Genomic DNA, 12161 nt, shown 5'->3' with positions numbered 1-12161 from the left:
GATTCTAGCACGTTTTGGTAACTTGTTCAAGATGGATCGTGCAATATCGAATTTCATCCTTGTACCCTTTCTTTGTTTAATTTTCTGGTTGGGTGTGAAGGACATCACTCTTCTATACCACTGCCCTTGGCAAGCATCATGCATTGCCTGCACAATGTGATGCCACCTGCCGTCCATTCTGGCCCTACATGATTCTCTAATCAAGATAGATGCATACTGTGTATTATCTAGATCACACTGTAAATCACAAAATAATGTGTAGAATACACTGTTATTGTTCCTATTCATTTACCCCATGTGCTCACAAGTTAACATTTGAATGAATGAATGCAGTTCTTATTCTTTAATGGCCCCTTGCATCTTTCCCCCAGTAAAGATTGAATGGGAGAATTGCCCAAACATTCAGAAAAACCTTAAATATTTGTGGGCTGGTGTGGTTTCACTGTTTTTGCCGCAGTACATGTTATTCGCAAACGGAACACATGTTTCGAAAAGCACTTTTTGGTGAACATCTGGAACCCAGTGACTGATTTGAATACTGTTGCCACTGCATTTTGGGCTCCAGACAATGATTCTCTACATTTTTATTTCACCACAAACAACAGAGAGGAGAGAATTTTTTCTGATCCACTGTAATGTAGGTCATTTTGTTTCTCTTCTTAATTTTGCTGGCCATGGAATTACTTGTCTCATAAAAATGCATTAAAACTCACCATCTGGCAGGCAACTTTGTGATACATTCTTTCATGGTTTTCTGTGTTACAGAGTGAACAGTCATTTGGATGTCAAATGAACTCTGAGATATTTTTTTGTCCGCCCACTAAGCTTGAATGCCCATCACTAGTGCAAGGCGGAACCTCTGAGAACCTTAAATCGGTGTGTACTGTGTTTGTGTGTGGGTGAGTGGGTGTGTGTGTCTGTAAAAGCTGAACGGAGTTTAGTTTTTACAATACACCTACTCGCAAATGCATAGTGCCCATACCAGTTTTGTCCAAAAATTCAGAGAAAACAAAACTTAATGAGATGGCCTATGAGGTGGCGTATGGGTGGTCAAGCAATGTACTGTAGGCCACTGGCTCTGCTGTACATATACATCTTCAGCATGGCTTCAAATCTTGCTCACTGCTCTTGCAAAACCTCTCACCTCTAATTAACCATAAATTGACATGAAAATATATCCTAAAAAACACAAAAATTGTTAATGGTAATGAAATTACATAAAATACATCTCTTATATTGCATTTCTGTGTGAAATTAGGTATTATTGCTACATTAAGCCTTAGAGGTCTGTTAATGCATTGACAGCTATGATGCAATACCTACTCACCTGCTTTCATTTCTGATTGCACAGAAGTACAATTATGTGAAACCTGTTCAAGGGATGATCGAATATAGAATGACATAATTCTACCTGTTCTCAGTTTCATTATCCGGTGTGATGTAAAGGACATCTTCAACTTTGTCTTCGCAACACTACAGCCATGGTTGGCATCAGGCATTACTTTCAGCCATCGATAAAATGACTCCATTGGAATTGATTAAAGATGCCATACTGTCTGCGATGGGTCAAATGGTAACATCCGAGCTCCAGAATTGCCAAAGTTTGATTTTAATGGCAGATGTACTTGTTAATTATGTTGTGTGAATCGAAAAATTATTAAACTATTAAACCAAAGTTAAGAAAAGCTGAACTTTATGCAAATACAATGCAACATTGCATTGCTATTGATCAATCAACGATCACTGCATCTTCCAGACTCTGGCACAATTAACTTCTAATGTCAGTCACTACGCCTGTATGCTTGCTAGTTGCTACTTTCAAATAATTCAAAATGGATGCAATTCACCTAGAATAAATAGATTTACAAGAGCAAAACCTCTGAGTTTGGATGTAGCTAACATTATCTATCAAATACATGATGATACATGTATCACTCATTGGATTTGATGTTAGGCTGCATTCAAATACCGCAATTAAGTCCTTTTCCAGTTAAAATGGTATGAAATACATTTGATGCATCCAGAATAGAACTTGGAAGGAAGCATTTTTTTTAGAATTGTGATGTAAAATACATTTCCTTGTCCCTGTTCATGTTTTCCGCAGTGACTGTAAAATCAGTTAGGCACAATGCTTGAATAGTTTCATTTTGTGTAAGACTCAACAGGTGTGGCATCATCAATTTGGTATAAATGTATCATGGCCTTGCAAAGAAAGACATCACAAAATCATAATCTTACTCAAGGACCGATAAGACAGAGCATCTTATTTCTGAGGTGGGACATCTACTCAACGGTAACATTAACTTATTTTATATTTGTAAATTGCAATTGATGGAAATCTAAATTTTAGTAGACAGTTTTAATGATCTTTAATAGATACAAATGCATTTATATATTCCTCTCCTTGAACTGCCACCTTAACGTGGTGGAGGGGTTTGAGTACCCGAGTGACCCTAGGAGCTATGTTGTCTGGGGCTATATGCCCCTGGTAGGGTCTCCCAAGGCAAACAGGTCCTAGGCGACGGGTAAGACTAAGAGCGGTTCAAAAACCCCTTAATGAAGAAAAAAATCATGTGTTCTGTGACGTCGCCCAGCATGGCGCAGCCGGGGCCCCACCCTGGAGCCAGGCCCGGGGTTGGGGCTCGTTCGCGAGCGCCTGGTGGCCGGGCCTTTCCCCATGGGGCCCGGCCGGGCCCAGCCCGAACGAGCGACATGGGGCCGCCCTCCCGTGGGCTCACCACCCACAGGAGGGACCATAAGGGGCCGGTGCAGAGAGGATCGGGCGGCAGTCGAAGGCGGGGGCCTAGACAACCCGATCCCCGGACACGGAAACTAGCTCTAGGGACGTGGAATGTCACCTCGCTGGCGGGGAAGGAGCCTGAGATGGTGCGTGAGGTTGAGAGGTTCCGACTAGAGGTAGTCGGGATCACCTCTACGCACGGCTTGGGCTCTGGAACCACACTCCTTGAGAGAGGATGGACTCTTCACCACTCTGGAGTTGCCCATGGTGAGAGGCGGCGGGCTGGTGTGGGTTTGCTTATAGCTCCCCAGCTCTGCCGCCATGTGTTGGAGTTTACCCCGGTGAACGAGAGGGTCGTTTCCCTGCGCCTACGGGTCGGGGATAGGTCTCTCACTGTTGTTTGTGCCTACGGGCCGAACGGCAGTGCAGAGTACCCGACCTTCTTGGAGTCTCTGGGAGGGGTGCTGGAAAGTGCTCCGACTGGGGACTCTATCGTTCTACTGGGGGACTTCAACGCCCACGTGGGCAACGACAGTGACACCTGGAGGGGCGTGATTGGGAGGAACGGCCCCCCTGATCTGAACCCGAGCGGTGTTCAGTTATTGGACTTCTGTGCTAGTCACAGTTTGTCCATAACGAACACCATGTTCAAGCATAAGGGTGTCCATCAGTGCACGTGGCACCAGGACACCCTAGGCCGCAGGTCGATGATCGACTTTGTTGTCGTTTCATCTGACCTGCGGCCACATGTCTTGGACACTCGGGTGAAGAGAGGGGCGGAGCTGTCAACTGATCACCACCTGGTTGTGAGTTGGATCCGATGGCGGGGGAGGAAGCTGGACAGACTCGGCAGGCCCAAGCGTACTGTAAGGGTCTGCTGGGAACGTCTGGCCGAGTCTCCTGTCAGAGAGATCTTAACTCCCACCTCCGGCAGAGCTTTGACTGGATCCCGAGGGAGGCTGGAGATATTGAGTCCGAGTGGACCATGTTCTCCACCGCCATTGTCGAAGCGGCCGCTCGGAGCTGTGGCCGTAAGGTCTCCGGTGCCTGTCGAGGCGGCAATCCCCGAACCCGGTGGTGGACACCGGAAGTAAGGGATGCTGTCAAGCTGAAGAAGGAGTCCTATCAGGCCTGGTTGGCTTGTGGGACTCCAGAGGCAGCTGACGGGTACCGACAGGCCAAGCGGACTGCAGCCCGGGTGGTTGTGGAGGCAAAAACTCGGGCCTGGGAGGAGTTCGGTGAGGCCATGGAGAAGGACTATCGGCTGGCCTCGAAGAGATTCTGGCAAACCATCCGGCGCCTCAGGAGAGGGAAACAGTGCCCTACCAACGCTGTTTACAGTAGAGGTGGGCAGCTGTTGACCTCAACTGGGGATGTCGTCGGGCGGTGGAAGGAGTACTTCGAGGATCTCCTCAATCCCGCCGTCACGTCTTCCATTGAGGAAGCAGAGGATGAGGGCTCAGAGGTGGACTCGTCCATCACCCGGGCTGAAGTCACCGAGGTGGTTAAGAAACTCCTCGGTGGCAAGGCACCGGGGGTGGATGAGATCCGCCCTGAGTACCTCAAGTCTCTGGATGTTGTGGGGCTGTCTTGGTTGACACGCCTGTGCAACATCGCGTGGCAGTCGGGGACAGTGCCTCTGGGATGGCAGACCGGGGTGGTGGTCCCTCTTTATAAGAAGGGGGACCGGAGGGTGTGTTCCAACTATAGGGGGATCACACTAATCAGCCTCCCCGGGAAAGTCTATGTCAGGGTTCTGGAGAGGAGAATACGGCCGATAGTAGAACCTCGGATTCAGGAGGAACAGTGTGGTTTTCGTCCAGGCCGTGGAACACTGGACCAGCTCTATACCCTCTACAGGGTGATGGGGGGTTCATGGGAGTTTGCCCAACCAGTCCACATGTGTTTTGTGGATTTGGAGAAGGCATTCGACTGTGTCCCTCGCGGCATCCTGTGGAGAGTGCTTCGGGAATATGGGGTCCTGGGTCCTTTGCTAAGGGCTGTCAGGTCCCTGTACGACCGAAGCAGGAGCTTGGTCCGCATTGCCGGCAGTAAGTCAGACTTGTTCCCTGTGCATGTTGGACTCCGGCAGGGCTGCCCTTTGTCACCGGTTCTGTTCGTAATTTTTATGGACAGAATTTCTAGGCGCAGCCAGGGGCCGGAGGGTGTCAGGTTTGGGGACCACACGATTTCGTCTATGCTCTTTGCGGATGATGTTGTCGTGTTGGCCCCTTCAAGCCAGGACCTTCAGCATGCACTTGGACGGTTTGCAGCCGAGTGTGAAGCGGTGGGGATGAAAATCAGTACCTCCAAATCCGAGGCCATGGTCCTCAGTCGGAAAAGGGTGGCTTGCCCACTTCAGGTTGGTGGAGAGTGCCTGCCTCAAGTGGAGGAGTTTAAGTATCTAGGGGTCCTGTTCACGAGTGAGGGAAGGATGGAACGGGAGATTGACAGACGGATCGGTGCAGCTTCTGCAGTAATGCGGTCGATGTATCGGTCTGTCGTGGTGAAGAATTTACCGGTCAATCTACGTTCCTACTCTCACCTATGGTCATGAGCTTTGGGTCATGACCGAAAGGACAAGATCCCGGATACAGGCGGCCGAAATGAGCTTTCTCCGCAGGGTGGCTGGGCGATCCCTTAGAGATAGGGTGAGAAGCTCGGTCACCCGGGAGGAGCTCAGAGTAGAGCCGCTGCTCCTCCACATCGAGAGGGGTCAGCTGAGGTGGCTTGGGCATCTGTTTCGGATGCCTCCGGAACGCCTTCCTAGGAAGGTGTTCCGGTCCCGTCCCACCGGGAAGAGACCCCGGGGAAGACCTAGGACACGCTGGAGGGACTATGTCTCCCGGCTGGCCTGGGAACGCCTCGGTGTCCCCCCGGAAGAGCTGGAGGAAGTGTCTGGGGAGAGGGAAGTCTGGGCATCCCTGCTTAGACTGCTGCCCCCGCGACCCGGCCCCGGATAAGCGGAAGATGATGCTATACTATTTATATATTGTTTGAAAGTAATATGTATTTTTACTCCAGGGATCATGTGGTGGATAAGAGTTGCTGTTATGTTTTTTATGATAAGCCTGGCGCAGGCTAAAAAAGAATGCCTTCAACATCTTGACTGGAACAAACTCATGGAACCCATAAACCGCTGGGTAAAAAATTTCTAATACATTAATATAATCTACATTATTAACTGTTCATTTTAAAATCCTGATTATGACAACAATTACTGTGTGATGTGATTAATTTGGTAAAGAGTTTATAATAGCAATGAGGCACCTTGGTGTTTTGTGGTATATGGCCATAATTCTGGCTTATTCTGGCTCGCATATAAATTCTAATTTGATAGTTACCTTTTTACAAATATGTGTTTTATACCCATTTAAATCTTTTGTCCCATCCATGTAACAATAGGCTGCTTTGTATCTCTCATCAGAGCATCTCCCATGATTGTGTGGAACACTTTGATAAGGCCAAACTCTGTGATCCTGAACTGATGCTCAGTCAGGTAAAATAAACGTTCTGTCCTTGACTTCTAATAGTTCAAAACATTCAAATAATATGATTTCAACTTGCAATAACAGATATCAAATCAGTAAAATTAAATTGTTCTCTTGAGGCATAATAAAAACTATTCAGAGATTCAGGTGTGCGTCTGTACTGTTTTTAAAGATGGAATATAAAGACGTCATTCTGGAAGACATCTTGGAACACGTGGAGACCATGTACCAGAAGAGCCAACACTCTATTCAGCTAAAGGAACTTTTTGTCAAGACACATTTAAGGATAAATTCTTGTGTGAGTTGCTGGAACAAGCTTTTTCCTGCATCGCTAACATTCTGTTCACGATAAAGTTTTCATGTGCTGTTTTTAGCCCTCATAAGAAACTAACTAAGCAAGGCGTCGATTCCAGTGCAAGCCATGAGCCAGTGACTAAATGCTTCAGCAAACTGGAGGATTTCCTCAACAACAAAAAGGTCAGTCTTGCATTATTGTGACAAACTGGCAAAATACTGTAGCATCAGATAAACTAAAGGCAATATGTTATGACACTGTGGAGAACATTTCAAATTAACCTAACTCATCTCTCGTCTTCATCCGCTTATTCGTATCGGGTCGCGGGGGCAGCAGCTAACTATGTATTAACCTAACTATGTATGTTATATCTCATTCAGGGTCATACACAGTGTGCTTGGGAGATTGTGGATGACAGAGTCAGACACATTTTTCAAAGACTTTCTGAACGTTACTTCAGCAAATCACAACGGAGACAAAGATCATTACTGCATCATTGATCAAATTGAAAAAAAATAACTGTTGTAAATTCATTAAATCACTGCATTGTGTTTTGGGGATATTTATCAAATAAAATATGAATTTATACAAATTTTAGAAATGAATAATTTGTTTGTGTGTTATGATCATTTTTAAGTACTTTGACATCCTTGGTGGTTTGTGCATTAAACCACCAGATGGTGATAATACATATTGAACAAATATCCCACTAGACCAGAGAACTGAAATGTCTAGCTACATTGGTAACATACATTTGTAGTGGCATACATTTGGTTGTGATTTATCAAGAACAAGGTACTGTACATCAAAATATTAATTAGGTACAACATACATATCAACATAGTCATTTAAACAGGTCAGTGTGAAATAGGGTGCGTAATTTCAAACTGTGAAGCTAACCTGACTACATATAGTGGGGAGAAGTATTTGACACACTGCCGATTCTTCAGGTTTTTCCACTTACAAAGCATGTAGATCTGTAATTTTTATCATATGTACTCTTCAACTGTGGGTGACGGAATCTAAAACAAAAATCCAGAAAATCACATTGTAAGATTTTTAAGTAATTAATTTGCATTTTAATGCATGACATAAGTATTTGATACATCAAAAAAGCAGAACTTTATATTTGGTACAGAAACCTTTGCTGGCAATTACAGAGATCATATGTTTCCTGTACTTCTTGACCAGGTTTTCACACACTGCAGCAAAGATTTTGGCCCACTCCTCCATACAGACCTTCTCCAGATCCTTTAGGTTTCGGGGCTGTCGCTGGGCAATACGGACTTTCAGCTCCCTCCAAAGATTTTCTATTGGGTTCAGTTCTGGAGACTGGCTAAGCCACTCCAGGACCTTGAGATGCTTCTTACGGAGCCACTCCTTAGTTGCCCTGGCTGTGTGTTTCGGGTCGTTGTCATGCTGGAAAATCCAGCCACTACCCATCTTCAATGCTCTTACTGAGGAAAGGAGGTTGTTGGCCAAGATCTCACGATACATCCCCATACATCCTCCCCTCAATACGGTGCAGTCGTCCTGTCCCCTTTGCAGAAAAGCATCCCCAAAGAATGAGGTTTCCACCTCCATGCTTCACGGTTGGGATGGTGTTCTTGGGGTTGTACTCATCCTCCAAACACGGCGAGTGGAGTTTAGACCAAAAAGCTCTATTTTTGTCTCATCAGACCATATGACCTTCTCCCATTCCTCCTCTGGATTGTCCACATGTTCATTGGCACACTTCAGACCTGGCCTGGACATGCGCTGGCTTGAGCAGGGGGACCTTGCGTGCACTGCAGGATTTTAATCCATGACGGCGTAGTGTGTTACTAATGGTTTTCTTTGAGACTTTGGTCCCAGCTCTCTTCAGGCCATTGACCAGGTCCTGCCGTGTAGTTCTGGGCTGATCCCTCACCTTTCTCATAATCATTGATGCCCCACGAGGTGAGATCTTGCATGAAGCCCCAGACCGAGGGAGATTGACCATCATCTTGAACTTCTTCCATTTTCTAATAATTGCCCCAACAGTTGTTACCTTCTCACCAAGCTGCTTGCCTATTGTCCTGTAGCCCATCCCAGCCTTGTGCAGGTCTACAATTTTATCCCTGATGTCCTTACACAGCTCTCTGGTCTTGGCCATTGTGGAGAGGTTGGAGTCTGTTTGATTGAGGGTGTGGACAGGTGTCTTTTATACAGGTAACGAGTTCAAACAGGTGCAGTTAATACAGGTAACGAGTGGAGAACAGGAGGGCTCCTTAAAGAAAAACTAACAGGTCTGTGAGAGCCGGAATTCTTACTGGTTGGTAGGTGATCAAATACTTACAGGTGCTGGTCATAAAATTAGAATATCATCAAACAGTTTATTTATATCAGTAATTCCATTCAAAAAGTGAAACTTGTATAATGTATACATTCATTCCACACAGACTGATGTATTTCAAGTGTTTATTTCTTTTAATTTTGATGATTATAACTGAAAACGAATTAAAACCCCAAATTCAGTATCCAAGAAAATTTGAATAATGTGAAAAGGTTCAATATTGAAGACACCTTGTGCCACACTCTAATCGGCTAATTAACCCAAAACACCTGCAAAGGCCTTTAAATGGTCTCTCAGTCTAGTTCTGTAGGCTACACAATCATGGGGAAGACTGCTGACTTGACAGCTGTCCAAAAGACGACCATTGCACAAGGAGAGCAAGACACAAAAGGTCATTGCTAAAGAGACTGGCTGTTCACAGAGCTCTGTGTCCAAGCACATTTATAGAGAAGTGAAGCGAAGGAAAAGATGTGGTAGAAAAAAGTGTACAAGCAATAGGGATAACCGCACCCAGGAGAGGATTGTGAAACAAAACCCATTCAAAATGTGGGGGAGATTCACAAAGAGTGGACTGCAGCTGGAGTCAGTGCTTCAAGAACCACCAGGCACAGACATATGCAAGACATGGGTTCCAGCTGTCGCATTCCTTATGTCAAGCCACTCTTGAACAAGACACAGCGTCAGAAGTGTCTCGTCTGGGCTAAAGACAAAAAGGACTGGACTGCTGCTGAGTGGTCCAAAGTTATGTTCTCTGATGAAAGTAAATTTTGCATTTCCTTTGGAAATCAAGGTCCCAGAGTTTGGAGGAAGAGAGGATAGGCACAGAATCCACTTTGCTTGAAGTCCAGTGTAAAGTTTCCACAGTCAGTGATGGTTTGAGGTGCCATGTCATCTGCTGGTGTTGGTCCACTGTGTTTTCTGAGGTCCAAGGTCAACGCAGCCGTCTACCAAGAAGTTTTAGAGCACTTCATGCTGCTGACCAACTTTATGGAGATGCAGATTTCATTTTCCAACAGGACTTGCACACAGTGCCAAAGCTACCAGTACCTAGTTTAAGGACCATGGTATCCCTGTTCTTAATTGGCCAGCAAACTCGCCTAACCTTAACTCTATAGAAAATCTATGGGGTATTGTGAAGAGGAAGATGCGATACGCCAGACCCAACAATGCAGAAGAGCTGAAGGCCACTATCAGAGCAACCTGGGCTCTCATAACACCTGAGCAGTGCCACAGACTGATCGACTCCATGCCATACCGCATTGCTGCAGTTATTCAGGCAAAAGGAGCCCCAACTAAGTATTGAGTGCTGTACCTGCTCATACTTTTCATGTTCATACTTTTGAGTTGGCCAACAAGTAATATTCAAATTTTCTGAGATACTGAATTTGGGGTTTTCATTGTAGTCAGTTATAATCATCACAATTAAAAGAAATAAACATTTGAAATATATCAGTCTGTGTGCATTGAATGAATATAATATAAAAATTTCACTTTTTGAAAGACCAGCACCTGTATATCAGCACTTGTATATCATGTAATAAAATGCAGATTAATTATTAAAAAATTATACAAAGTGATTTTCTGGAGATTTTTTTTTGATTCCGTCTCTCACAGTTAAAGTTTACTTATGATAAAAATTACAAACCTTTACAGCTTTGTAAGTAGGAAAACCTGCAAAATCGGCAGTGTGTCAAATACTTTTCTCCCCACTGTAGCTTCTGTGTGTACATGCATCTGTCTGTTGCCCATATGGGACACAATTATAATGGATACAGAGAACTAACAATGAACATATGCATGCACACAACACACCGAGATATTCACCAGGCCAGCAGTGCCAATTATTTGTATTAAGTGGCCAGGACGGTTTTCTATCCTTCTTGGGACCTGAGACCTAACGCATGTCCTAGACATTCATGTTCCCTATTCCCTAGTGTTATCCTTAAAGACCTTACTTTATTACCTGACCTCAACCTGGCTCTAAAGCCTAACCATAAACCTAATCGGTAATGCCTGAACCTAAAAGTACTATTTCTCTCAAATATTGTTCACAAATCTGTCTAAATCTGTGTTAGTGAGCACTTCTCCTTTGCCGAGATAATCCATTCACCTCACAGGTGTGCTTTTGGCTGGCCACAATAAAAGGCCCCTCTAAAATGTGCAGTTTCACTGTATTGGGGGGGTCCGGGGGGTTCAGAAAACCAGTCAGTATCTAGTGTGACCATCATTTACAGTGCAGTGCAACACATCTCCTTCGCATAGAGTTGATCAGGTTGTTGATTGATGCCTGTGGAATGTTGGTCCACTCCTCTTCAATGGCTGAGTGAAGTTGCTGGATATTGGCAGGAACTGGAACACACTGTCGTATACGACAATCCAGAGCATCCCAAACATGCTCAGTGGGTGACCGGTGAGTATGCTGACCATGGAAGAAATGGGATGTTTTCACCTTCCAGGAATTGTGTACAGATCCTTGCAACATGGCCCATGCATTATCATGCTGCAACACTAGGTGATGATCGTGGATAAATGGCACAACAATGGGCCTCAGGGTCTCGTCACGGCATCTCTGTGCATTCAAAATGCCATCAATAAAATGCACCTGTGTTCGTTGTCCATAACATAGCCTGCCCATGGGCCACTCGATCCACAACATTGACATCAGCAAACCGCTCACCAACACAACGCCATACACACTGTCTGCTACCTGCCCTGTACAGTGAAAACCGGGATTTATCCGTGAAGAGAACACCTCTCCAAACTGCCAGACGCCATCGAATGTGAGTATTTGCCCACTCAAGTCGTTTACGACAACGAACTGCAGTCAGGTCGAGACCCCAATGAGGACGATGAGCATGCAAATGAGCTTCCCTGAGACGGCTTCTGACAGTTTGTGCAGAAATTCTTTGGTTATGCAAACCGATTGTTACAGCAGCTCTCCAGGTGGCTGATCTAAGATGATCTTGGAGGTGAAGATGCTGGATGTGGAGGTCCTGGGCTGGTGTGGTAAGATGTGGTCTGCGGTTGTGAGGCCGGTTGGATGTACTGCCAAATTCTCTGAAACGCCTTTGGAGATGGCTTATGGTAGAAAAATGAACATTCAATTCACAGGCAACAGCTCTGGTGGACATTCCTGCAGTCAGCATGCCAATTGCACGCTCCCTCAAAACTTGCGACATCTGTGGCATTGTGCTGTGTGATGGAACTACACATTTTAGAGTGGCCTTTTATTGTGGCCAGCATGAGGCACACCTGTGCAATAATCACGCAGTCTATTCAGCATCTTGATATGCCACATCTGTGAGGTGGATGGATTATCTC

This window comes from Esox lucius, chromosome 21 (assembly GCF_011004845.1).
Source record: "Esox lucius isolate fEsoLuc1 chromosome 21, fEsoLuc1.pri, whole genome shotgun sequence".
In the NCBI taxonomy this organism is placed as follows: domain Eukaryota; kingdom Metazoa; phylum Chordata; class Actinopteri; order Esociformes; family Esocidae; genus Esox; species Esox lucius.
This window is presented reverse-complemented; position numbering follows the sequence as displayed.